The sequence below is a fragment of the Buteo buteo genome, chromosome 15 (assembly GCF_964188355.1).
Source record: "Buteo buteo chromosome 15, bButBut1.hap1.1, whole genome shotgun sequence".
NCBI classification, from domain to species: Eukaryota; Metazoa; Chordata; class Aves; order Accipitriformes; family Accipitridae; genus Buteo; species Buteo buteo.
The window spans coordinates 31,058,990-31,083,023 of record NC_134185.1 but is presented as its reverse complement, the minus strand read 5'-3'; the positions used below and the strand labels follow the sequence as shown (position 1 = coordinate 31,083,023).

General features: G+C 49.7%; 1 protein-coding gene across 12 annotated transcripts in view; it reads right to left on the bottom strand.

Moving 5' to 3' along the window:
- Positions 1-24,034, bottom strand: part of SLC8A1 (solute carrier family 8 member A1) — a 140,972-nt gene that overhangs the window by 115,076 nt on the left and 1,862 nt on the right. The window contains exon 1 of one of the 12 annotated variants that reach the window (XM_075046930.1): positions 8,546-8,610. The exons of 9 other annotated variants lie outside the window; for them this stretch is intronic. The gene's annotated coding sequence lies outside the window, so the exon portion shown is untranslated. Of the gene's footprint in view, positions 1-7,755; positions 7,771-8,333; positions 8,440-8,545; positions 8,611-24,034 lie in introns of those variants that run through there. 2 more of the 12 variants (XM_075046929.1, XM_075046931.1) reach the window with 2 other exon arrangements.

Below are 24,034 nucleotides of genomic sequence, written 5' to 3'. Positions count from 1 at the left end.
AGGATTATTGACCTGAAAGAATAATACTGAGAATTTGTCAAGACAGTTTTATATAAACGGCATTTCCTCACCAGGAGCTGTTGGTCTGCCTCCCCCCCCCCCCCCCCAATTTTCTAATTAAGAAAAAAAAAAAAGATACACAGGGCAGGAAGTGAGCAAGTCGGAGAGCTGGGTGATAAGAACAGATAAGATGAACAAGAAAAAGCAAGTCTCCTGTATGAAGACAGATTTAAAACAAAGGACTTGTTTGCATTGGAAATCCTGCTAATGCTACAAAAAGCTCTTACTGCTGGAGTCAGAAGCCCTGAACATTGCTCCCCTGATCACAGTCCCTGGGTACCTTCTGCTTCCCAGAATGCAGGCTGTAGCCACCGCTTACAAACCTGAAGTAAAAAATTGAAAACATGGTATTTGTAGAGTACCTTGTTGCAGGCCATTTGGCGGACAGCTAAGTTGAAACAGATGTGCGTTCATGGTCATTGAAGTTTAGCCGAAGCATGAATTAGTCACCCAACATCTGTACTCCTGTGTTTCACACTGCTCCAAACCAAGTCTCGGAGATATTTGATAAAGGGGCTGTCAGAACACAGACTGACTTGGTATCAACTCAGTTTATCCCAGATAGCTCCTAAGTGTAGTTTTGGGTTTTTTTTAAAATATGTAGGCTTAAAAAAATTTTAGTCAGGGCATAAAATATTACTCAGCTGCACGATTTTTCACCCTCGCTTTCCAAAGGGCAGTAGTTTCAACAGAAAACTCAAGAGCATCCACCTGCCCTTGTTCAGTTATTTTCTCCCTGTGGCAAGTCATATCCTTGCACATGTACAATTATTCAGAGCAACCAGGCATTGTGAAATCCCCTTGGCAAGAAGAGGAAACAGATGGTTCTAGAGAAAATATTATGCTTTGGGTCACTGATTTAGGTCATAAAGAATGGGAGAGTCCCATCACACTTTGGACAAACTCTACAGTCTTAAAAGGATTTGAACACTGGAAGCCTCTGCCAGAAAAAAAGACACACACTAAATCAGATTAATAAGTCACTTGGACTTCATTTGCCATGTTCTTCCCTTTCAAACATTCTAATATAAGTTGGTTTTGGTTTGTTGGTTTTTTTTGAAATCAAGTCCCATATTATGTTAAACAGTAGGAAAAAGGCCTAGAGGTTTGCATCTGAGCAATCCGTCTTTCTGGCCTTCCCATCCAGCTCTCCATGTACAAACAATATTTTTCCCTCAGATGGCAGGAGATAAGAAACTTGGAACTTTTCTGGAGGGCTCAGATAGGTGGGGAAAGGCTGGAACTTTGGGAGAAAAACCCACCGGCCTTGGCAATGTGCCAGGACCCCGCTTTGAGCGGCAGTAGTATGTTGGACTTCCTCCTGCATTTTGTGGTGCAGTCATCGAGCAAGATTCACGTACCCTCACCAGCTTTCCCACTCGAACCAACTCACAATGAGTGTTATTAACACCAGACTCAGGAATTATGGAGGGCTAGAAAATGCTTGGCCACAACATGCTGGTTACACACACACACACCATCAGAGCCTGACACTCACAGTATCTCTGAGAAGCCGCTGCTATAAAATTAGCAGCATTTCTTTATTTGTACAATCCAAAATAAACAGCTTGGTCCCCAGAGACCCTCTTATTCTGCATTTGCATAGGGTCTCAGCTCGTGGTCAGCACAGTGCCGCAGGTGCAGAGGTAGGAATATTCCCAGACAAATCATTCATATTATTCTCTAACAAGAAGCAAGGCTACCAGAATGCCAACCTTCCCTCCAAACCCAACTTTGTTAGCTTTTCATTAAGGTGTCTCAATTGCATTTCCCATCCCGGCCATCAACAATAAAAGCAAATGCGGTAGCTGATTCAGCTCCCAGGAACCGGCTGCCCGAGAGCTTTCGGGTAGAGCTGGAGCTCCCCATCTGGAGAGCCAGGAGTCACCCGAAGTCCCGGCTGTGCCCCTCGCCTTTGCGGACAAGCTCCCCCAGGGTGCTAGCAGTTGGTTTTGCACAGTCATGGAGGAAAGCCTGCACGAGGCTGCGTGGTCCCTTTGAGCCAAGCGCAGTTTAGATGCAGCTTCTGGCCAAGGGACGTTGGTCCAGCCTTTATTCCAACCCTTGGTGTTGTGAAACACCAGGAGGGCAGTTGTTGCCCACAGCGGGGCTAGGAGGGTTGCAGAGATGTTTGCCTCCCCCCTGGACACGGGAGCTCTAGGTTTACAAATTGGTCAGAGAGAGCTCCTGCTGCCAGCTCATGCTCCAGCCCCCCAGCTCAGGAGCTGCCAGATGGGGAGAACGCAGCCTTTTAGACTCTGCTCTGACCTTTCCCAGGCAGCAACGCTCCTTCAGGCTGGCTGGTTGCTGCATGCAAAGCGAGCCTGAAAGCTGCTCTGCGTTTCAACAAAGCACAGCTTTTCCTTTGCAGCAGCCTCCCCAAAGTCCCATCTCCATTTGGGCACTTTGCCCTTGAAATATCCACTGTAAGACCCTTCCCGTTACTTTCCTACACCCTTGTATCACACGCAGGTTTATGACCATCTGCAACGAGCTGGTAGCACCATTTTTTTTTTTTTCAGAGTACTGAAAAACCACCGCTAGCCAAGGCATTTTCATTGCAGAAGGATTGGGCAAGGAAGGAAATGGCCTGGGCTCACAAGGAATGAGTGGCCACACAAAGAGAGAGGGACAATTTCCACGGGGAATTTTTTTCCCAGCATTTGACAGAAAATCTGCACAGAGCAGCTGTAACACAGCAACATTCACACTGTTACAGCCACCACTGACGCTATCCGATAGTGCCTACCCCCCTGTGACATCGGCCTTATAATAAACATCATTACTGTGAATTTATTGCCAGCTTGTATGGGAGAGGGGGTCTCCACAGCCGTGTCACTGGTGTACCAGAGGTGGGAGCAGCACCGTCTCCACACAGGGCGGCTGGTCCTGAGTGGGTAGCAGTATGAAGTTGCTCTTCACACCAGAGCGGCTGCTCTTCAGCATGCGGTGGGGACACAACCAGGAGCATGTTGCAACACCACGGGGATTCCCAGCCAGCCCTTCCCCATCCCGTGGTCAGAGCTAGACAGAGAGGAGCTTTTCCTAGTGGGAGTGAAGTGCTGCAGGGGGACAGGGAAGGCAGCTCAAACCCTCAAACATCCAACTCCTGATGTCAGCAGCAGGAGAAAGATGGTCTCTCTTCGGCCAGAGGGGCCAAAACTTTGACAAAGCAGCAGCTACAAGCTACTGCAAGGCACGGTGAGTGTGCAAGCTAGAGAAACAGAGCCTCAAAGCAAGCCAGCTACTCGCTCCCCTGCCAGCATCCCTGGAGAAAAGAGAGCAACCCCCAAAAAGGCCCCAAGTGAGAGGACAGGCTCTCCTAGCCAGCAAGTGTGTCCCCCCGACCTTCCTCAGAAGAAACGGCTGCTTCAAGTTGCGTGCCTTATGCTCCTACCCCAAGGTCAGACCTGAAGTCTCCCAAGTCACAGCACCCCTCTCCCAGCTTCTCTTGCAGAAAAGCAGCACTTCAGAGGCTACTGCAAGCAATAACCAGCCTCCCCGGGGGGAAAGCGCTGCGCACCTCGCCGCCCCGGGTGGGACTCACACCCACTGCCCCAGCTCCGGAGGGCTAGCAAACCTCTTCTCTCCTGCTGCCCCTTCCTGGCCAGGCTGAAGCCTCTACACCTGTGCCTCACTGAAAGCAGCTTGAGCAAAGCCTGTAGTGGGAAAAGACGTGACTGTAGGGAAAAAAAAAAAAAGCCCAAATTGTCTGGTCTCTGACCATCAATCAGTAAATCAGCCAAGAGCCTAGGTCCAGCTTCCTACAGCTGAGGGACACAAAACAGATGCCAACAGCCCTGCAAGGTACAGGGTGGTTGGAGATTTGTCTAGGCAGCCACAGGCGCCGCTGGCTTCGCTTCTGATCTTGATGCTGACCCGTGGCACAGCTCCGGTAAAAAGTAGCTCCTGCCAGCTGTGATTTTTACCCATCAAAGCAGGAGAAGGACCCTAACTGCCACGCTGGCTGTACATCCAGACCTGTGGAGGGAAGCCACTACGTCCAAATACCGTGTTGCCACTCAGGGCTGCGCAGCGTGACAGCACTTTAAACACAGCTTGGAAAACCCTTGGCTCACAGCCCTGCTCTGGCTCTGCCCGGCTCCTTCTCCCTTCCACCCAGCTCTGCCACTCCAAAAGAGGCATAGCCTGTTGGCATCCCCTGCCCGTGACCTCGAGATCTCCACATCAGGAAAATGATTTCCAGGCCATCAGCACCCTGATTGCATCAGTACAAAAAACCATCAAAACCTTTCCAAATATAGTCAGAGGCACAAGCCCTCCATGAAGCCAATCAAGTAAAATACACATCAGGCCACCCTGTTTTCTGTAAAGGACATTAAAAAGTTAGAACAATTATCAGTCTGCAACCGATTTTTCCAAGTATCCTATCTCTTCAATGAAGCATCCAATCTCCTCCCACAATCTCCCCAGCAACTTTCCAAAATAAACAGATAAACAGAGAAAATAAAACACCCCCGATATAAAATTTCAGCCAGATTGGATGAATTTGGGGGCAGCTTGTAGAGATGGAGCTTGGAAGTGTTTGTCAGGGAGATTCCAGCCTTGCTTTCTAACGTATGGGGACTAAGTGGCAAGTCGTCCCTTTCCCCCACGATTCAAGATCACAGCGAGGAAAATGCCAGGAAATGAGAAGCAAGGGAGAAATACTATATTTCTTTTGGGGTTGTAGTTTTATTACTTTCTTTTTTTTTTTTACATCTCGCCTCCTACTCACTGCCGTCTCCAGACCATTTCTCTATCCCTACCTCCTGCTTTTGGTCTCTTCTTTATCAAGCAGCATCAGGCTCTTCCCCATTACTCCTCCTGGGCTGTCAATGCCTTCCTCTGCCTGTGGATCTCCCTCGCCGATTTAAGCACGGGGCTATCTGCCCAATCTCCATGAGCCGGCTTTGAGGCTGCCTTGCCGACAGACTCCTTCTGTGATCTGAGGGCAGCCCTTCACCTCCCTGCGCTCTGTGTGTCCCTCTGTAAAATGGGAAGAGCACCTCCCGTGAGTGCTGGGAGAATAAATACTGCTAATAAGCCTGAGGCTCCTGGGTAGCCTGGGGAGGAAGTGTCTGCCCAGAGATGCCCCGCAGGGGCCAGGAGAGAGGAATTAGCAGGCTTGTTGCTTTCCTCTTTGTCTGCCTGTGTCTGCTCTTCGCTCCTGGCCCATTTTTGCACTGGGTTTCTAGCTGCGTGTGGGTCCCCTGTGCAGCGTGATGCTCTCCTGGGCTCAAGGAGCAGAAAGCTTCAAGGGACCAGAGACAAATCCCCAGGCCCAGCTCCCGGCACCCATCCAGGGACAAAGAGGTGGGAGACGTCCCTGGGAACGTGTGTTGGGGAAAGGCTGAGGCGAATGCAGGTTGTGGAAGCCGGGCGATTTGGACACGGTCCCAGACAGGAGCTGGGCAGGTTCGTTCGGGCCAGTGGCCCACCCTGGCACGCTGCGTCCATCGGCTAGGTGCCCAGCCCTGACCGGTGAAGGGTGGTAGCACCTCCCCGGAGAGTTACCGTCCGGAGGTACAGCTCTTGCACCGCTGACTCTAGAGGGAGCTGAACACTAGTGCCGAGCAGATGCCCAGTTTTTAGACCACCAGATCTCAGGAAAGGGAGTCTGAGCCCAGGTGTGTGCCGGGCCTTGGCTGCTTATCTCAAAAGTGAGGTTAACCACCCCTCCCTCCTCCCCAGTCTCCCCCGCCTTCTCCATCTCCCCAGGAGCTCTTTGCAGCAGCAAATCTCACTTCTATTTGTAGCCAGGTTTCCCTAGGAAGCCAGGCATATGAAATCACAGTTTCCATGTCTGTCTGTCTGTTCACATCACTGCCCCCCCCCCCCATTTCGGCTAAAATCGCCAGAGGGATAGAGATAGCGCAGAAAGCCAAGTTCCTACAAGCTTCCTGAAAATAGCTGGAGAGATACCACTCGCGCCCTCGGCAAGGGAAAGACTGGTCAGTGAGCTCAGCCCATATTGGATGCCAGAGTACTGACGGCACAGCACCCTCAGCACCCTGCAGCAGACCTCGGTGCAGCCAGGATTTGCACAGCTGTGGGCACCGATGTCCATGAACTGGGAGCACGCGCAGATCACGGCACCCTGAGCTTGAACAGAGCTCCAGGTTCTTCACTGTACCAGTCGCAAGGAGAGCCAGTATCACATGCCACTTGTGTTGTCTATGACCAACCTGTTGGCTGGTTGTCCAGTGATGCTTGTGCCTTGGGGGACACTGGGCTTTTTTATAGGATCTGAGTTTCATTAGGTTGCTGGAGAACGGTGACTTTTCCCTGGTAAGCCAGCAGGACTGTATCCCCCCAAAAAACACAGCAGAAAACTAAATTCTGTTCTAGATGCAATGCCAGAAAATTGCAAGCCTGACAGCCCTGAGCAGATCAGGACCCTACCAAAGGCCCAAACAGGCAGAGAAATGGCTGTGCCTATATGGCATCATGCAGGGTGCTGTGGAGACTCTCAAGAGCAAGGACATGAGACAAATTCATGCCATGCCGTGTACAGCAGTGCAAGAAGAGCAAACTAGGTGCAGCCTGGGCAGCTGCAGGACAGCATTTAAGCCTCAGGAGCAATTCACAGACAAAAGATCACAAAAAGCTTAGTGAAAGTGGTGGGGAGAGAGAAGCAAGCAAAGTTTCATCAGCTTAAAACTGTGCTACTTGGTGTTGGCATTCAGGGATGCTACGTGTAAAGAGGACATCCAATCTCCCCAAACGTCTTGAACACAAACCCCGATACAGAGGAATTTTTGAGCAACGCAGCTCCCCAGCACTGGCTTAGGAGTTGTTTATGCCTCCAGAGAAACGGAGCTGGTGGGGTATGAGAGGAGTCAGGCAATGCATCCAATTCCCTGGGGAGACGGTGGTGGGGGTTCATGGCTTGGCTGGTAGGTTATGGCTCTAGAAGTGCTAGATTATTTCCCTATTTGGGCTAAATGCCTCTGCTGGAAAAGGGGCAAAGCTGCTGTTGAAGAACCAATCGGAAGGAAAAGGGGAGAAAGAAACATTTATCAGATGCACCCAAGGAAACGCAAATGCCTTTCTTTGGTGATGTCCGCTGCCCCAGCCAAAGCCATACAGCACAGCTCTTTTTCCCTGCCGCCTTCACCCCATCAACGTGCAAGTGTCCCAGCTTCCCTTTTCTAAATAAAAGCACACCTCTTCTCTTTGTGGTGGTGAGAAAAAGCACATGAATGCCTAGGCAGGTGTCGGGAGAGCGCAGAGAACCCCAGCCTCTCTCGGGCCCCACTTCCATTGCCTGACTCGCGGATTTCCAACATCTGGGACTGGAGGAACAGCTTCCTGCGAAGCACAAGCAAAGAGGAACCCTGAAATCAAACACTCGCACCCACACGCCTGTGACCTTGTGGTTTTACTACAGCTTTCATTTTTAGACTCCAGTTCTCCCTAGCGCTCGCTGCATTTCTACAACGTTTCGGCAGTTTGCTTTCGCCCTGGAGACCGAGCCGAGCGCGGGGTTGCTTAGCACGGCTCGGCGGGGAGGGAAGCAACAAGGCTACGATTAAAGAATTAAACTCGAGATGACGGAAGAGCCCCAGCCATGCTTCCACCTAGACAAAGCCTACGTGATGAGCGCTGCTTAATGCCAGCCCTTAATAACACACGCCGATCGAGGCGAAAACGGGAATTTCATCGCGGCTGCAGGTGCCTCCGACCACTCACCTCGGAAACCGTTTCAAGGCAGAAATCCCCGGGGCTGGAGGAGAAGCAGCCCTGCCCGGAGGCACGACCACCCCCGCCGGGCGGAGGCACCGCGCCCCCGCCGTCGCGCACGGGGGAAGATGCCCGTAACCCCCCGGGGGGGGGGGGGGAGAAGCGGTTTTCTCCGGCCCCACCTGCCCGGCAATGCCCGAACCTCAGGGTAGGGGAGAGGCAACCCTCCACCCCACCCCCTCTTCGCCGCAGCCGCGCCTCCCGTCGCGACATGTCGCGACTGGCCGGCGGGGGAGGGGGGCGAGCCCCATCGCCTGCCTAAAGGTGCCGCGGCTGGGTTGCAAAAAAGCATTCCCGCGGCGTGGGGGGGGGGGGGGGGGGGGAGAGCATCCTACCCCCGCCTCCCCATCGGCTCCCGCACGGCTCCGGGCCCCCCACCCCGCCTCCCCCATCCTCCCCCGGCACTGGGGACCCCAGTGCAGACCCCCCCCGGGGTCGGGCCGGGGGGGGACGACACGACGGACACACGACTCGCCGCGCCGGGCAGGGCTGGGGCCGGGGTGGGGGCCGGTGGCTGTCGGTCCTACCTGGCGGGGGGGGGCAGGAGCGGGCGCCGCCGGGGCCGGCTCAGCAGCGGCGGGGCATCGCGGCGGGGCGGGCGGCGGAGCCCCGGTGCGCGGCTGCGGCGCGGCGGCGGCGGGCGGGCGGGAGGGAGGGGGGAGAAGGGAGGGAGGAAGGGAGGGATGGAGGAGGGAGCACACACATACGCGCACACTCCCTCACACGCACTCACACTCACACTTCCACTTCCACGCAGCGCCCCGGGGATGCGCTCAGCCGGCCCGCCCCGCAGGCAGCCTGCCCTCCCTCCGCATCCCTCCGCGGGCAGGGAGAAACCCGCCGGCCCTCCTCCGCGGTGGCAGCTTCAGCCCTCCTCCTCCTGCTGCTGCTGCTGCTGGAAATATTTCCCGATTTCCTCCTCGGAGCGAGGGACTTTGAAAGGCAGGGCTGGTTGCGGACCCACCCCCGGCAGCCCTGCCCGCCCCGCCTGGGGCAGCCCCCAGCCCAGCCCTGCCTTTGCCCGGGACAGTCCCCAATCCATCCTCTGCCTGCCCCCAGCCCTGCCCGCCGCATCGCCCCCCCCGGCCGCCCTGCAGCCTGCCACGGCAAACCCGGCCGGGAGCATCCCGGGGGGGCCCTGGGCGCAGGTCGGGTCCCCTCCCATCACCAGCGTTGCGGTGTTTGCGGAGGACAGCGGGGGCCGGGGGGGTCGGGCAAAGGGCACAGGGGTCATCTAGGGCCCTCCTGGGACCTGCCCCCCCCCATCTGGCTCTGTCCTGGTCAGCCCCTGAACCCCCAGAGCCTCCTGTCCCCACGGGAGGGTCACGGGAGCGGGGGGGTCCTGGGGGGAGCCAGCAGCCCGGCACAGGAGGACTCGCTGCACCTCGGGCTGGCCCGAGTGTCCTTCCTGGGGGCAATTCCCCTTTCACCATGCCCGAACGACTCCTCCAACCCGTGCTGCCTCCAGCAAGGAGCAGATGAACCCATTGTCCCCCCCCCTCCAGGCAAAACTCTGGGGCTTTGGGAACTTAAAGTAGGACCGAAGCTAATAGCTCACACACTGGTAGTTGCAAGTACCCAGCGACCTTGAGTAGCCCTCTACACCCACATCCTCAGGCGCAACAAGAACTGTGGAGAAGCGGAGCCATTATTCCAGCTCCTGCACCCTCTTACACCTTCTCCCTCTTACCTTGTTGGCTGTGCCTGTAATTTTTGTCACCACTGGCAAGACAGCAAGTCAGAATTTTATCTTTGGATTTCATTTGTGCTTTTCTTCCTTTCCTTTTTTTTTTTAAAAAAAAGATTTTTGCATCACCATGGCCTTCAGCAGAGATGGAAAACTAAATTTCTCTGTTCAAGATGAGGTGTAAGACATGGACAATGTCACAAAACTCTTTTGTAGAGAATGTTGTGATGAACTGACCAACCAACAAACCAGCTACTTGTTATTAGTGTTGCAGCTGTTACTGATATTATTTAGATTTGGTCTCACTTTAAGAGCTAATTGCCTACACATGGGATGATAGGTATTTCTAAATAAGAATTTGTTTTCGAAAAAACCATGGTTTTAAGTCCAGTAGCTAACTCTGATTGTCTGTCTCACCTCTTTTCATTTAAAACTTTTCAGAGGAGGGATGTGGTTGCGTCTGGCCATGTGTGGTACTTTGACGGGACTCAATTCTCCCAGCAGCGCCATTGGTATGAAATGAGCACAACTAAATGTGCACAGCGTGCACAGTGCTGTGCTCTGACCAGGGCCTGAGCAGAGCAGTGGACGTGTGTCAGTGGCGTTTGGTTTGGCAGTGGTTGCAGGACACAAGGCGCTGCACAAGCTGGCATGGCAAACGGATAGTGTGAGCAGAAAAAATTGGCATGGTTGCAGCAAACACAATCCCTGCTGTTGCTTTTCACCCTGCACACTGAAATTTAATCATTGCAACAGTAAGCAGCGGAACTCAGATTTTAATTAGCTGTCAGCCATGAAGTTCTCCCTAAAGCTCCCCATTTCCCTCAGTCGTGTTGCTGACCTACTTCCCAGCTCGTTCGCTGAATATGGTACACAACTCCTCTGGAGCACCAAGACATTAACTCTGCTAATGGGGATCCACTCTCTGAAGAGCCAGGCATGTCCCCAGCTCCTCCCAGCCCACCTTTCTCTGCAGCTTGCAGCACGTGTTCCTCTCTCCCAGTGCCTCCTTCGGAGACCTCAGAAAGGCTGCTTCAGCTGAGGGATTTCTGTGACATTTGAGGGGAGCTGAGGAAAATGAGAGTTTGTCAGTGTTCGTGGTGCTGCTCATTAGTCCATGCAAATGAACCCTTTGTATCACCCAGCCTTAATGGCACTGGGACAGAAGAGGTGAGGCAGAGATGCAGCATTAACCCACCTGCATCTGAGAGCAGCTTTCATCTGCTTGAAAAGGGACTGGTTAGGAGGGATATGAGGCTGGGAGGCTGGAAGAAGGTGTCCCCCACTCTGTTACACACCCCTTTCCAGGCACATTCAGACCTTCATCATTCACAGTCTCCAAGAGAAAGGCGGAGTTGGGCTCTGAAAGAAAGAGTGGATGGCGGGGAGTAGGGGAAACAGTGAGCCCAAATGATGGGAGGAGATACTGTGTGCTAGGACTGCTCCACACTGCAGTGGCTACGGTTCACACTGCTTTTTCTCAGCCAAGCGAGCTGAAGTGGTAGCTGTTACAGCTTAGAGCTCCACCTGGGCTGTGAAATCTGCTGGACAAGCTGAGCAAATGCTCCTGGTTCTGCCTAGTGCTCCAGAAAAAAAATGCAACAAGACTGCTCACGTCCTGACACAACAAGTTTGTCATGGTGTGGGTACATCCATGCTTCATCGTGATTGCAGCCTGGGCTGTGCTGGGAGAGGTGGTCACTTGCTCCAGCTACCTTTCCTTCCTTGTCTCTTTGCAGTCATGCAAGTGAACACCTACCATTGCAAATGTGCTTACAACCACTAATTGGTAGTCTCAGAATCATGGACATTCTCATGCCAAAGCTAACGAATGGTTCATTCATTCATTCATTCATGCACACCCACAGGTCCCTCCGACAGCAGCCTGCATCTCTTTGCACAGTTGGTGGAGGAGGTTTCTGGGTATTGTCTTCGTATGCAGAGCAGAAAGACAATTCCTTCCTGCAAAGGCTGGGGTTACTGGACTGTGGAGTCTCAAGCACAGGACAGAATGGTGCAGGCCAATTATCTGCTCAATGCCTTGGGAAAACAGACAAATGAGCTTCTGCACTTTTTAGAGGAGAGGGACACAAACCCTCAAGTATTTCTTGGTTGAAAAATTCCAGCCTTATGTTCGCTCTAAAAGAGACAAGTGGTCAGGGCAAGGTCAGCCTTCAGCTCAGCCACAGCATGCTCACCTCCGAGCAGCTGTCCTACCACCCTTTCTTGGCCCTGTCTGGAACATCTCCTCAGTGGGATGCTTTGGTCTCTGCTCCAGCTTTTGTGGGTCCAGATAATGCTGGAGTATAAGCAGTGAGTCCTCACTGGTTAGTTGTCTCTGGTCATGGTTTTCCTTGAGTCCCACAGGAGATGCCAGAGAGATCCTGCAGGAGCAGATGTCACCTCTGGCTTGCCATCCATCTGTCTTTGCTCCTCACTGCAGCAGACCTGAGCATGCGCCCACTTCTCTGGCTCTCCTCTGCATGTTCTTGGCAGAGACCTGGAGATCCCTGAGAGTGGTGTTTCTAAAAAAGATGCTCAGAAACATAGTTTCCAGCAATTTGAGCATTCACTTTCTCTGTCACCTTCAAACCTGCCTTTGCTGTTAGGAGGAGAAATCAGACATTTAGAAATGTGGCAGATGGAGTGGGTCACAGCAGGGAATAGGAAGGGCAGTTCTGTGTGCTGGACATCGTACACTTCTTTTTCAGCTCTCCAGGCAGTAGGTCCTTAGCTGTTTCCAGGGTCCCAGGGAGGTCTGAGCGTATGACAGTTGTCCAATGGCCAGCCAGAGGTCTTGGATGTGGAAGGTGTCTCCTATGCCTGGAAAACCGAGAGTAAAGACTATACCCCAGGGAGAAGGCAGTGCTCAATGGGATGTTTTGGCACGCCTGTGAAAAATTGGCATTGTATGGTTTGCTCTCACTGCAATGCTTTGGGAGCCCACAGAGGTAACTGGAGAAACCATGCTTGTGCTGCTTTCGAGCTTTTCCCCAAGTACTTGCTCTATACTGTGTTTTATGCAGGTTTAAACAACAAATCTGGAGCACTAATTGATGAGCACAGCATTTAACAGCTTGGGAGAGAGTTTTCCTGGAAGAAGCATTGACTGGCCAAATTTTGCAGACCACTGCTTGTGTGTGGCAGACACAAAAGAGTATTTGCACTGGAAACCACCTGCCATGTGGGGGTTGAAAGAGGAACCAGTTATAGGGGCTGGGCATGAATTTAGGGAGCTTGGAAATGGGGAGAGCTGCATGTATTTTGCAAATATCTAGTCTGCAAAACAAGCCACACAGTCCTCTCTTCAAATTCTGCTTCAGAATCTCACTTCTCTTTTTGAAAAACTGCTTTCTGGTCATCAGGGATATACAGGAAAAATTCAATGTGTGCGCAGAATGACTTCAGCATCTGGGCTTAATGTAAGCGATGTACAAGGTGCAAACTGTCTCCTTACTCGTCTTGAAGGAGTAGAAATTCAAAAGCCTTCCGGCAGCTGTCATTTGTCTCAACAGCAGAGCATGCTAATACTAGCATTTCACTCCCATCCCCATTTCACAGGCAAAAACCAGTTCCTAGCCTGAGTCACTGGAAAATGAAGGACCAGATGTCCCTTGCTGAACTGCCTGTCCCTTAGCATCTTTCCCCACCAAAAAAATGAAGCTTTGTTTTCCTGCTACAAAACTGCAGAATACAGGAACTAAAAATGCAGATGCAACGTCAACTGAAATGCATTTCCCAGTGAAAGCAATAGCCTTGGTACTCCACTGCCTCAAGATGAAGGTCCTGCAAGGGGCCACGGATCAGCAGTGTGCCGGCCCCGGGGCAGCACTACAACTGAGCGGGCACTGGCACTCTCCACAGATGCTCCAGCTCTTTTTACCACCATCCCAAGGCTGCCCTGGCCTGGAAAAAATTGGGCTGGAAAAAACCATAAAATCCCCCCAAATCCAGAATTAAAAAGCAACAAATGTTGTGTTCTCTGGATTTGCCTTCTGCTTTTGAAACCTAGAGGTTTGACGTTTTCCAATTTACTTGGTAATCAGAAGTAAGCTAAAACAAGAAGAGAGATGAAATAGTAATATGTAATCATATGACTCCAGGAGCTGGGACTTTAAGAGAAAAGTGCAAATACCATGATAATGTGGCAATATCTGAGAGCCATGTCCTGCAAACGGAGGACTGTGCTCCTTCCTCAGCAGCTCCCGTCTCACATGAGGCCATATCCCTCATTTGATCTGTGTGCAAGGTTCCCATTGCTGTCAGCGCGAGACACAGGGTGAATTGGATGTAGTGCATGACTCCGGCTGCAGCCCCTGATTGTGAAGGTAATTTGGCCTCCTCTGTACCATCTGTTTGCCAGCCCTGAGTGAGGCTGGATATTCCAGGGAAAATAGACTTTTTTATTAAAAGTGAGAAGTGACTGACCTCAGCTGCATAAAGCACCTTAATTATATTTTATTTATATATTCCAGGTCAAGAAAGCTGCTGGAACACCTTGCAAAAACCAAGCCCATTAGGCAAGAAGATGTGAAATGAATTCCCTTAAAGGGAAACTTGTCTTCACTATAATGGGCTTTAATCTGTGCTGTCCTTGCAGAGTGGTCAGAAATCTTGCCTCCTTGCTGCTTTGACTTTACCACCCTCTGTCTCAGCTCTGCCTCGTTTCACCTCCAAGTGTCCTTGCCTGGCTGGGTGTCCCTCCAGCGCTGACCAGCTCCACCAGACATTAGCCCCTGAGTCCTGGGGATCGAGCGGAGCCAAGGAACATGCTGTCCACTGTTATCAGCACGCAGCAGTCAATTTTAGACCACAAGGACCCGTGGCACTGGGAATTTCTGTGCTCCTCAGTCTTCCCCAAGGCACCTTGGAGAAGGCATGTGCCCTTGCTCCTGGCTGACTCTGTCCCTGCAACAGCTGAGGCAGCAGCACGGTTCTTATCCTGGTTCACTTCTCCCCCCACAGCTTAGATGCGAGTCCAATGGACTGGGACTCCCACTGGTGCACACACAAATCTTGTTATTTTGGCACAGTTTGCTCTATTTGCACTTCTGAAGATGTATAGACTAGAAATGATTGTCTTCTCTGTGCTGCACGCTCAAGCAGCAGCGAGGCAGTAACCAATGCTGCGTCTCCTCAACACAGTAATTGAAGCCCTGCATGTGAAGAGAATTTAAAGAAAAAAGAGAGAGACGTAAGAAAACTAGATTTAACTTCCGGATTACTTAATGGTTATAAGTTTGGGTTTTTTCTGGAGATTTTGGAGAAATGAAACTGCACCGTTTGTGAGACCGGATTCTCCTTTCAAATTCCCCGTGCTGTCACGTGCCAGTCTGTTCCCCCCCTGGAATTTCAGACATGGTCTGTTCAAAAGCTGCTCTGAGCTAAATGGATTTTGTACAGCTTTCTGGATTGTGATGATGCTTTAAAACAATTGAAGAGCATCCTTTGCCACCACCTGCCTCATGGTTAGAAATCCCCAAGTCTCTTATAATAATCTTCTGCTCTTATGGGAAGCTTCTGACAAAACTGTTCAGGTTCTGAGGCTGTAACCCTGTGTTCGTATGTGCAGGAGGGACATGGATGTGTGTGTGCGCATGCATGCAGATGTTTCCTAATGCAGGTTGCGCAAGCTCTGACTTCTTCCCTCTGCGTTTCTGCTTATTCAGATGAACTCCTGCTCTTCTGCAAATGTTCCTATGTCTTCAGCGGGTGAGACAATTTCCTGACTGTAGCCGTCAGTCCGGGAACACGGGCTGCTGTGGTGTTTCTCTGTGTGTAGGCTGGAGATCAGAGAGACAGGGCAGAGCAGGGACTTCGAGCTTCAAGCATTCCCTGGCTGCTGCTGTGCCTCCTGCTCTAGCAGTGCAGACGGTGCGGTGGCAGGTAGGGAGGGAATGGCAGGGATGGGAAAGCGTGACCATATGGGGAGGGAGCAGAGATCTGGCAGCAGAACCAGTCCACTGGTGTGTAGGCAGCTGTATGTCTAGTAGACCAGTGTCTTAGCAGGGTTGATGGGAATACAGGCCTTCGTCTTTCATTCAGCTCTCTTCCACATACACCTCAGTCATTAAGAAAGATTCTGGCCCCTGCACCTCAAGACACCAGTGTAGTATTTTGGTATTTGTGCCAGGGCTGTTAACAGTATCTGGCATTTTATTTGCCATCAGTAGACTCCAGAGTCAACAGCTGTATTTACATGACCAGTGGCATCAGGAAGGCAGGCAACAGCTACAGAGCCACCAATAGGGAAAAATAAGAGAAGTGAGAGGTCTAGAAGACACAATTCAAGAGGAAACATTGCAGGAATGCAGACTGTCATGTCAAGAGAAGACATATATCCTCGCAAATCTGAAAGGATAGATGTTACCCACTCTTACTGTCGATAAGATAAGAAGGCAGCAGGTTAAACTACAGGCAGGGAGATTGAAGTTTGACATGAGGAAAAGCTTTCTGTAGCCATGAGAGTAATGGTATAGGCAGCTGAATTGTCTGCAGAGAGGGAGAAGTCTGTGTCATGGGAAAGGCTTTAAGATCAGGACGAGCAAACCTCTGCTGAGTTCAGATCAGGAGTAGGTGACCTAGCTCTCAACATCATTTCATCAGGAAGATGTATCTGAGAGATGAACAATCAGGAGACATTCAGCACATCATAAAAAGAAAACCACTGTTGTGGTTAGTAGGGTGAAAGAAAAGAAAACCTGCCTTCAGGCTTTGGACAAAGATTTGGTGTAGGAAAACAGTCAGGCCACTGGAAATGAGGCCACGCTGGGAGAGCAGATCTAGGCAGCAATGCTATCCAAGCTCACGCAACCTGGGAGCAGACCAACCTTGGTTCCAGGCTGGTGGCCAATTTCCTGGGCAGATGAGCCATTTAGCCAGTGGGACACTGGGGAAGAGAGCTGCTCCGAAGCCCATGATATAGCCCACCTGGGCTTTGTCCTGTCAAGGTTTGTTCCAGTCTCATAGCCATTTAATTCACTTAGCAACCTCTTCCATTAGTTTGTCGTGCTCAGCCATAGGAACCTTGAAGCTTACCCAAACGCTCTCAGGAGCTGGCTGTACAGGAAGGCTTGTGTTGGAAACATTGGTCCTGCCATGGCCATCCCTTGCCCTAGCCCTTCTGGGAGCCTGTCCCAATGTGAACTGCAAGGTGAGGTTTGCAGACAAATGGCCTGCCCTGACCAACCTGCGACACTAATGCGAAACTGCACAAGGACACACCTGGGCACTCCTCATAGCAATGACAAAATAGTGTTTTTGGTTAACCCTGGCTTATGGCTATATAAGATACAACATGAAGTAAGGGTATGAGAAGCTACCCGAACCTGCAGACCACAAGAAGAGGAGTAATGTATATGCAGCTGACCATCCCTGACCAGTAGTTACACTAACTAGACAGCAGCATGAAAAATATTAGAGAAGAGAAACCTTGCATATAACAAAAGCAGGGTGCTAGCTTAATTGCTGACTGAGGTAGAAATTACCAAGGCAACCGTATCGTGAGTACCAAATAAGTGTATAAAGTCAGGAAACCTGGGGCCAGAGAGGGAAAAGTAAATACAGGTGGATGGCTTGTCTGGGAGGAGAGAGTCTTGGTAAAGAAGCAGAACCTGGGAAGAAAAAAAGGGGACAAAACGAGAACATAAGGTAAAGCAAGTGACATACTCAGGACTGACTGGGGGCTGTTGGTCAGCTCTGTGCTTAATTCTGAAACTTTGAAGCAGGACAATAAACCTCCTGTTTCCACCCTTCTTGTGTCCAGTTTGCCTCCAGGGTCAGGAGGGACTTGGTGTGCTTTGGGATTAACGAGAGTTGTCTCCCTGCCACTGGCAAGGAAACCCCTGAAGGGTATGACCTCGCCACACCGCCCTTCCCTTCCTTGAGAGCCTGACTTTGTCGTTCAAGTCCCCATTTCTCCTGACTGACTCTACAGAGGATCTTAAGAGTAGACATCGGCACCATAAGAGTTCAATGGCTGAGGACTAACACAGGGAGCCACACGACAAATGAGGTACATGTGCACGTGGCGTGACCTGAAGGATCTGCCACATTCGGCGTACCTCCAGCACTTCAAAGAACCTGACTCACCGCAGTCCCTTCCTGTAGATGGGTTGGGGGGGAAAGGAGTAGCTAAAGTGAAGTCTCTGCACAAGTCACAGCCACAAAAGAAAGGACACGTGTCAAATAAAATCCACTCCGAAGACAAGAAATGAAGCTGCAACTCAGGATGAAGGCAGGGAGTTTGTGCTGGCAAAACATCAGCTTTATTAAGGTTAGAGTCTTCAAACTTGTCTTGTTCTGTAATTTTCCGTAGGCTGCATACATCAAGGCATGTTTCAAGATAATCAGACTGTCTGTTTCAAAGAGAAGACTGTTAAAATTGGGTGTGTTTTTATCAACAGGGACAGAAAATGTCTAGAAAACATGAGTAGTGGCACAGCTTGTAATACGTACAAACTTGTCCTGTTTTGTAGCATTCCTCTAGGTCTGTGCATCAAAGCATGCTAAAAATAGTCTGCCTGGTTATTTTTAAGGTAAGAACACTGAAATAAGGGTCAAGGGCCAAAAGTTTTTTAGTGCATTATCATGGGGGTACGTCTTCAAGCATTTTAACACATTAAGACACTGTCCAGGCACACATGAAGCAAGGCACACACCTAGACAGGCTTGCCCCAGCCTCTAAAAATGCAAGGACTGTCACTGAATTATGGATCCTCAGGTGGGTCTTTGGTGATTTATAATGGAGATTCTCAAGTGCCTAGAAAGGGACCAACTATTTTTTTCTAAAATACTCATGATTTGTCCTGAATCTTACCCAATGATTGGTAGCTGAAAAGACAAATCATTGCCCCCTGAGCAGATTTTCAATGGCAGGCAGTACAAAATTTTCTTTTCTCTGATAATAAAATGTGCATGTTCTGGACACACTGTTCTCCTCCACAGGATCATAGAGATTCTCATACAGGCTCACAGCACAGAACCTTCAAGATTAACACTTTTGTCTAGGTTAAGTTGGAGATATGTCACACTTCAGGGGAAGGATGAGGTTATCAGCAAGGCTCTAAAATGCTCTAAGTATCAGTTAGTCTTGTTCTCAGAAATTTGCTTCAGATCAAATCAACTCAAGCCAAAAAGCAAATCTCTCAGTTATTGAGAAAGATGCTTCTTGGAGCACCTATTTTCCACAACTAGTGGCAAAAAGTATTTTAAAATGAGAGAAACTTTTTAATGCATTTGTTTTCCAAGCCGTGCTGTGGACTAGGCCCAGTTCAGAACACAGCAGGAACAGAAGGGCAGGACATCACATAAGGGTCCACTGTGGTGCTGGAGTTCCTTGTGTTAAACTTTTGAGTAATGTAGCCAGAGAGTGCAACGAGGACACCTTTCACAGCTGCATATCTCTCTTTTTGCAGTATTTTGTCCAGCAATTAACGCTACCAGGAAGATTTGGAAAACCTGCTAGAAGGTTTCGACAAACATTTTTCCAAGTTGCTGATGAGCAACTTGGAAAAACATACATGGGAGGTAAATGCTGGAAGTTAAACCTATTTTAGCTTCTCGGTCAGGATATGGCTTCTGCCCTGTGCCAGAACATTGGTATAACATGTGGCTTACATCTGAAAGATGTCACAGCAGGCAGCAGAGCAGCAGTAAACATCAAACATCACTGTTCTGGGCAATCAATAAAAATGGAGACCTGCTTATCCAGCTAAATATACGGCAATCCAGAACATCTGTCTTGCTCCTGAACTGGGCATTTATCCTGGACAGGAGATGCTTTCACAGCCTAGCTTCAAATAGCTATGCTCTGAAAAGCAAGCTAAATCCAGGGGGGTCATCTTGAAATAATAGTTGGCAGGCCAAAATGACTTAACATTTTAAATGCTTTAAAGGACCATATGGAATAAGTTACACCAGAGTAAAACAAACACTTGTCTCTCACATCCAGTGTTATTGTTAGCAGCTTATTCGACTGTGTGTATTTCTCAGCAGCGACAATGACTCACTAAATAACAGGATAATACCACGGATCACTAGCATGTTGTGGTCTGTGGCCACAGGAAGGGTTTACTTTTACTGTGTACATGTTGGCAGTCTCAACATGCTAGCAGCAAATCCAAATGTTTATTGCCGCATCTAGTGCAGAAGCACAAGATCTCTGCTTGGAGCCTTTCTGTAAGCCAAAAAGGTAACATGGGGCATTTCTAATATCATGCTTGCCAAACTGCAGCAAAAGCAATGAGCTGAGAATTAGATGCTGGGAAAGTAGATGTCACCTTGGTTTTGCTTCCTTGTTCCAGTGTGCGGATATGGCAACTGCTGACACTGGGAATCAGCATGGGAGGGGGCTGTTTCAGAGAGATGGGCTCCCTATTCCCACACTAAAACCTAAACCTTGATGCACGGTTGCCACTTGTGAAAACAGGCATCAAAGCAAGCTGCTTTGGAAGGGTGAAGAGGTTGTAGGGCAAGAGGTAAGACTGGTCCATCAAGCCCTAGGCCCCCGCAGAAAGCTTGAGAGTGGTCAGAGCTGCCTCAGGTGGACGAGCACGTCCCCTGAGATGCTTCAGGACTCTTCAGGCTTCTGCCTGAGGCCTGACACGCTGAAGCCCGGCCCAAACCACTGCGGGCAAGCCCCTCCATCACCTCCGCTAAGTTCACGTCCTGTCCCTTGCTTCCTATGCTTGTTGAACATTACAGTAAAACTCAGCATCTTGGTGAGATCTCCCTGAGGCCTGGGAGACCTAGCTGCCTGGAGGAGTGTTTTCGGGTAGATAGCCCATCTCCCAGTGGCTTGGGGCTGTACAGGTAGCCCCAGATGGCAGCATGCCATTGTCTCCTTGCACATTGCTGTCCAGACAGTCTGCAGGGACCCATCTAGCTGACAAAGAGGAGACCACAACCCCATTCTAGCCATGTTGCAACAGAAGGGTGTCCAACACACCTCAAGGTAGAGAAGAAAGCAAAAAAGGAACATTTCATGTGCAGAAGTTTCCAACAGGGACTCAAGGAAGCCTTGCTGGGGGGATAGAAAAGCAACAATAGTTTTGCAGGCCACGTTCCTGCACTTTCCATGTTTTGTTATTCTTCCATTTTCACATTTTCCTCTAGTTTTCTGCTTTTGCTTATATAAGAGGGAAAGAAAAGCCAATTTGATGTTCTGATGAAAGGAAGGACAACTCTCTGGAAGAGCAGAAAATGGTGTGTGGTGGTTTCATGCAGGATTAGTCTGGAACCTCCAGGGCAAGCCATGGTCTGTGGGATAACCTGGGAAACATCCCAGGGACAAAACTTCTGGTGAAATTCATCCTGCACGGGATGAGGGGCTTGAAAGCACTGGTAGACTGAGGGTAGGAAAAAGGCTTTACACACTGTTCAATATAGTATATTCCCACAGAGAGAAAAACAAGCCAAGCACTGAATCTCCCAGCCTGGTAGGGGAAAATCTATACCTAAACAGCACTCCTTGGCAGAAGAAGTTCCTGAGTATTTGTCCTCTTTGGGTATTTACAGACAGGTCATTAGTCATTGTTAAGCTGAGTACAACCCAGACTAGTCTGGGGCATATGTTTTCCCACTGTACCTTTACCCAAATCCTGACATTTTCCAGAATCCCAGTTCTGTGAGAATCTTTGTTCTACCTAGGCCCAACTTTCTGCATAAGTAAACTGATGTAGAGTTTTCCAGAGTGAAATGTATGCCTCCTCTCCTCTCCTCTCCTCTCCTCTCCTCTCCTCTCCTCTCCTCTCCTCTCCTCTCCTCTCCTCTCCTCTCCTCTCCTCTTTTCACCTCATGTCTCTGGAAAACGCTCAGCTAGAGATACCACAAACTGAAACCTGCATTTTATGTTAGCCACGTCAGAGTTCAGCATTCCAAGGATTTGGGAAAGATCCTAAAAACAAACATCCCAAACTCAGGAGGAAGTTCAGCATTAAATATAAAAGAAATCCAAATATGTTGAAGTATGGAAATCAAAACAACTTCAGCTTTGCCTTGCAGTGACCCCATGCAATAAGAATACATTTATGATTAGATCACAGTGACGGCTGGAGCCCTAGATAAGAATAAACTGAGTTTCGAAGACCTCCAGATTTACTGCATCGTTGCTATGTTTTTCCCTCATGTGTTGCCAGAATAATGCTGAGTTTCTTAAAGGATCAACTCCACAATGAATGTCAAGTCATAAATTGCCTGCTTTACCTATAAATTGGCAGAAAACACCACCACTGCTTAAAGCTGTCCTGTTTTTGTCTCTTCCCATAGCAGCACAGATCAGCAGATGGTGGGTCTGAAGAGCGAGGCTCACGGCTGGAGTCTGTCTGAAGCACACTGGAACAGCAGGAGATCTCTGCAGCCGTGTCCCTAGCCAGCCTGCTGGCACATCTTGCCGACCGCTTAGGGAAAACAACCTGGCCACCTCTAAAACTGAGCCTTTTAGCTCAGGCTCATGCAACTCTGCATTCAGGTTATTTTTTCCTGCATTTATAAAGAGGCTTTCTCCATTTGCTGAATGCCTTGTCTGCAAACCCCAGCACTGGGTTTCCTACCATGTGAGCACAATTCAGCAACATCATGGTGCAGTTTGCTAGTGAGATGCTGAATACCTGAAAACTTAGTATCGTCCAGAGCTATTTTATAAGAGCTAGACTCCAGCTTGGCTTTAGAGGCAGCTTGTATCATGGGACGTAAATTTAGTAGTTCATGTCTTTAAGTAAGTGACCAAAAAATGACAGCTGGATTTAGACCAGCTGAGGCTATTGAGGGTTATTTACTCATCTCTCCATGCTGTGCAGTTAGTTATTATACACAACATTTTTATAAAGAACAAAAAGTTTGTGAGGCTGGATGGCTGAATCTAATACAGTGAAACAAAACCGGCAGCACAGTTTCTCTAAACCACAGGCTATTTTCATCTCCCATCTGAAGTTCTACTCTTATTCAAAAGGATTATGGCCACGTGCACATAGAAGATACTGGACACACTTGTGCTGCTACACATGAGATTGCAAGCAGTGAGTGCCGTGGTACGTGCTGCAGTCTTTACATGTGGTGCTTGCAGCCTGCAAACACAAACTCTTCCTAAAATGCCATTCCCTCTAGAAAACTGCCTGTCTTTGTGAGTCCTCTGGTGAAACCCTCCCCAGATAGATCATTGTCCCTTACCTTGAAGGAGGAGAGACAAGGATAGGAAGATGATGTCTGGGGAGCAAGAAAACTAAAGAAGCAAGTTGCCCATTTTCAGGTTTTTTTGGAACATCATATTCTTCAGGCCTCAATTCCTTGGACAAATCAGATTTGAATTGGCAAATGGACCTGCAGGTTTCTAGGCTGGGAAACCTAGAGCCATCACATGAAGCCCATTTCTCTAGAACGTAGGCAATAAAACGTATCTGGCCAGAGAAGCGGATCAGTCTGTCAATGTGTCCCCAGAATCTGCTCCAAACTTCTGACTTACTAGAGAAAAGACAGAGATAGTGTCCAAACTGCATCCTTCAGGAATCACCACAAAAATATTGAAGTTGTCTGAAGGAGGAGAATATACAGTGGGCTTACTTCAAGCCAGACTCAGTCTGCAAAATCTTCACTGAGCGACTTCATGGTGTAGCTCTCCCCTGTGTGATTTGTTCTGAGGATGCTCTCTTCTTGGGCACACTATAAACCACAAACACAGCTTTCCCTTCTCACAAGAAAATCTGAATTCAGAGACCAGTTGTGGATGTCTGGTGCAAAGCCTTCTTCAGACCTGATGTCTGACAACCAAGTGTGTTGGGTTTTTTTGAAAGCCACTAAGACTTAGGAACACAAAGTGCACCTAGAAGTCCTGCATGCCTTTGGCTCCTTGCATGAAACACACAAGTGCCACCGGGGCAAGGGCAGCTTTACCCTTGTCCGCAGCTAGCGAGAATAACACTGAGCTCAGCTTTGCCCTTGTTACTCAAGTCCTGGGTTCTGCGCTGTCCCGACTCAGCTCGCAGCCTCGCTCTGTCTGATTGTGAGAAAGAGCAGAGCTCCCCCTTCCCCCTCTCCTCCCTGCACTCTGGCAAAGAACGCTGCGTGGGAGGACCTCGTGGCGGATGCTCGGAGACTGCAGCACTCATAATGACTAGTCACTTATAAAAGACACGTTAGTGATACTATCGCTAATGCTTTATATGACTATTTATATTCATGTCTAGGGTCTCCGAATGAGATCCGTCAGCTTTGCACAAGGGACCAAACAAACATTAGCAATACCCATGACTAATCAATAGTAAATATTGATAATAGCTAGTACACTGATAGTAATAATAATAAACATTAGTGATAACACAGCCTGCCTGAAAATGCTTCTGCTAGAGGGAGGGAAGGAGGGGGCACAAAGGACGGTCTGCCCTGGGGCTGGGAACCCAGTGGTGACTCCTGCTACCAGGGCTTTGTCCATTGGGCCACTCTGCCTCAGGCCCTGGGCCAAGTGGGAAGATCAGATTAAACAGGTCCCAGCTCCATCCTGCTCCATCCTCTTCCCAACCTGCCCAGGACAACAGCTGGGTAATGCCT